Source organism: Cherax quadricarinatus, chromosome 99 (genome assembly GCF_038502225.1).
Source record: "Cherax quadricarinatus isolate ZL_2023a chromosome 99, ASM3850222v1, whole genome shotgun sequence".
NCBI lineage: Eukaryota > Metazoa > Arthropoda > Malacostraca > Decapoda > Parastacidae > Cherax > Cherax quadricarinatus.
The window spans coordinates 11,094,159-11,098,023 of NC_091390.1; the positions used below are offsets into that span (position 1 = coordinate 11,094,159).

The following is a 3,865-nucleotide window of genomic DNA, read 5'->3' on the forward strand; positions in this document are numbered from 1 at the left end:
AATTTCTTAAATTAAATGCATTTTGGTTGCAGATTGATCAGTGAGAAGTATCCTTTACTGCATAACCCCAGCCCCCTCTACATCAAACACGTGAAAGGAATAGTGCAGAGTGTAGTATAAGTTTGTAATGCAGTTAATGATACAACTTGTTGGTGATACCAACAAGTTGTATGGTGATACCAACAAGTTGTATGGTGATACCAACAAGTTGTATGGTGATACCAACAAGTTGTATGGTGATACCAATAAGTTGTATGGTGATACCAACAAGTTGTATGGTGATACCAACAAGTTGTATGGTGATACCAACAAGTTGTATGGTGATACCAACAAGTTGTATGGTGATACCAACAAGTTGTATGGTGATACCAACAAGTTGTATGGTGATACCAACAAGTTGTATGGTGATACCAACAAGTTGTATGGTGATACCAACAACTTGTATGGTGATACCAACAACTTGTATGGTGATACCAACAACTTGTATGGTGATACCAAGTTGTATGGTGATACCAACAAGTTGTATGGTGATGCTAACAACTTGTATGGTGATACCAACAACTTATAAGTAAAGGATCGAGATAACTAATCAAGAGATTTGCTAAGGTAACATTCCTTAATAAACGTCTAGTACATTCGTGCCTTTTACTTACTGGTGAATCGTCTTCAGTAGGAATTTTGATACCATAGTGTTATCTCTCGAAACTGAAGTCTCCACGAATCATGTCATTTGGCTTTGTGATGGGAAAATGTTGTCTCAGAGCTTTGTTTCTCATCCCATTCCTTGGTTGGCTGTCAGTCTTGTCAAAACCTATAAGATTTTCAGCCATGTTTTCTGTTTGTGGGATTACGACATTTACTGGGCAGATCTGTTGACTAATCAGAGACTTCATCAGTCTGCCTGTATAAATTATATATTTTTAGAAATAAAGATTATTAGTGTTGTTATAAAGTGTTTAGTACACATTGTCGTTAGGCATTGTGTGCTGGAAGGTCCCAGTCCATTAAGATCTCATTCTTGTATACTCTGATCATTGGTATAAACCTTGGTAATAGATACACACAAGTTACTTTAGAAAAAACACGTAAGGAAACACCTTGATCACTTCTAACAAACAGAGGCTAAAAAGACGGTATATATAGGTGGAGAGTGAAGTGTGAGTGACCTGAAGAATGACATACTGGGATGAGGAAGGGTAGACAATATGGCCACGTGACTCTTGTGTTGTCAGGTAGGTGGTGCTTTGCCTTCTGGTGTATCATGTATGCTAATGTTTTAAAAATTTTATAGTTTACAAGATTATGTTTTATGGTGTTGGTGACGGCGATTAATGAGGCTTCCGAACATCGTCAGCGTCTGAGATCTTGTTCGGTGAGGACGAACTGTGCCTCATCCCAATTCATAAACTGTCCCGTGGAGTCCCAGTGAAGGACACAGACTTACATTAAGTCATCTCTGTTGCGGCGTTTCGATAATCATTCAGGCAAACCGAAAGACTTCTACCTGTTTCCCCTACATTTTTCTTGGAACAGTGACCACAGGGGATGGTATAGACGCCTGCTGTGGAAGTTAGAGATATGAGGCTAGGTTTCATAGTGAGGTCTTTGATAGAAGATATGCTTTTGGTGGTAACATGTTGCTCTTAGCAAGTACCTGGCGAGTATTCGTGGCAACATCACCACATGGGAGCCCTGTGAACTACTTAGAGGGCTGTTCCATGGGGAATTTGTTGAGGATAGCTTGCGCCTTGAGTCTGCAATCCAGGATGAAGAAAGATGGAAAATGACAAAAAAAAAAAGGGCTGGAGATGCGAAGAGCTCTCAAGAACAAGTCAATTAGGACACCTGTTTTAGTGCGGGTGTCTTGGTGCGAATAAAAGTATATAAGATAGTTCTTGTCGGTAGGTTTGAAACTGTCGGGAGATCTGCACAGGAGGACTTCGAGGAAAAGAAGTTCGTCATCTTTTTCGAGTTCAAGTGTAAACTTTATCGATGGCTCGGCAGCAATGATCTTGTTGAGGAGGACCTGGATACTGAGACGTCTCGGATAGAAAACAAATAAATCGTCAACGTATCTTAGCCAGGGAAGGTGTTAAGAATAAGGGTGTTGAATTTCTCGGCCTCTAGACTCTCATTGAAAAGGATAGTGAGCACAACACTCAGTGGGCTGCCTGGCGTGTGTGGTTGTGTGTGTGTGTGTGTGTGTATGTGTGTGTGTGTGTGTGTGTGTGTGTGTGTGTGTGTGTGTGTGTGTGTGTGTGTGTGTGCGTGTGTGTGTGTGAAGAACTAGAGATACAAGAGAGTTGTACAATTAACCCTCCAACTGAGGCCCTCTTAACCAAATTTGCCAAAGTCTACATATGTAAGAACGACGCTTCGTATCATCTCTTTCTTCTCAGACTTTGCTGTATGAGCTCAGTATGGTATTACGAGAGTATTACATAGTATAACATTAATGCTATATAATATCTTTTCCCAGGAAGAACACAGGGTCACTTTCCCTCAGCCCAGCGGAGAGAGATACAATGGAGGCTTAGAGATCTCCAGGTATGAGCCACTGAACGTGTTGTGATGATAATCCTCATTAGGGTAAGAGGGTCGGGCAGGTATAGAGGATCGCAGGCCTCCAGGGGATGGTTTGTTTACCTCATATCCAGAGTACACAGGAGTAAGCTGCCCCTGAACACACGTCACCTGGAAGATGGTGGTGGTGGGGGGTTGTTGTTGTGATGGTCGTAGTGGGGGTTGTGGTGATGGCAAGAGAGGTGGTAGGTGTTGTAGGTAATAGTAGTGATGGTGACTATAGGTGTAATGGTGATGGTGGTAGTAATGGTGATGGGTCTGGGGGTCATTGTGGTGAAGCTTATATGGACGGTATTTACATGTACGACCTTTGGTGATGGTGGCGGTGGTTGTTGATTGTCGTTGTGTTAATGGTGCTTGCGATGGTGGTGGTGATGGTGCTGCTGCTGATATCGAGGGCTGTGGTTGATGCAGTGCTGGTGATGGTGATTGCTACGATAGTGGTGGTGGTGGTAGAGGCTGTGGTGGTAGAGTTATGCTGGTGGTGGTGGCTGTGGTGGCAGTGGTATTGGTGTTGTACCTGAGACCTCAGGTTTACCATAAAACTAATACAGGGCGTTTAACAAGGATTGACCCCGATTTGAATATATATTGCTTTGAAATCGGGTCCATCTCTTTGAAACACTGTATATCTGCTAGTAGTACGAGGGTAATGGACCACTGATGTTAACACAGTGGTCTGGTTGTGCATATATCCCTCACGTTTTTGTAAAGTAAAAGGACACAAGTGCAACTAATGTGACATTTATTGTGGCAACGTTTCGCTCTCCAGGAGCTTTATCAAGCCATGGCTTGATAAAGCTCCTGGAGAGCGAAACGTTGCCACAATAAATGTCACATTAGTTGCACTTGTGTCCTTTTACTTTACATATTGTCGGTAATTCTACCAACTTTATTACAACGGCCATACCACGTTGAACACACCGCTTCTCGTCCGATCAGCGAAGTTAAGCAACGTTGGGTTTGGTTAGTACTTGGATGGGTGACCGCCTGGGAACACCAAATGCTGTTGGCATTAAACCTTTGTGTGGCCCGGTGGTCTGGTGGCTAAAGCTCCCGCTTCACACACGGAGGGCCCGGGTTCGATTCCCGGCGGGTGGAAATTCCGACACGTTTCCTTACACCTATTGTCCTGTTCACCTAGCAGCAAATAGGTACCTGGGTGTTAGTCGACTGGTGTGGGTCGCATCCTGGGGGACAAGATTAAGGACCCCAATGGAAATAAGTTAGACAGTCCTCGATGACGCCCTGACTTTCTTGGGTTATCCTGGGTGGCTAACCC

The 3,865-nt window shown here is 43.5% G+C and overlaps 1 non-coding gene across 1 annotated transcript; it reads left to right on the forward strand.

Moving 5' to 3' along the window:
- Positions 1 to 3,479: 3,479 nt before the first annotated feature.
- On the forward strand, positions 3,480 to 3,598 carry LOC128704814 (5S ribosomal RNA). Its single transcript, XR_008409597.1, has one exon. It is a non-coding gene; the product is annotated as a 5S ribosomal RNA (ribosomal RNA).
- The last annotated feature ends 267 nt before the right edge of the window (positions 3,599 to 3,865 follow it).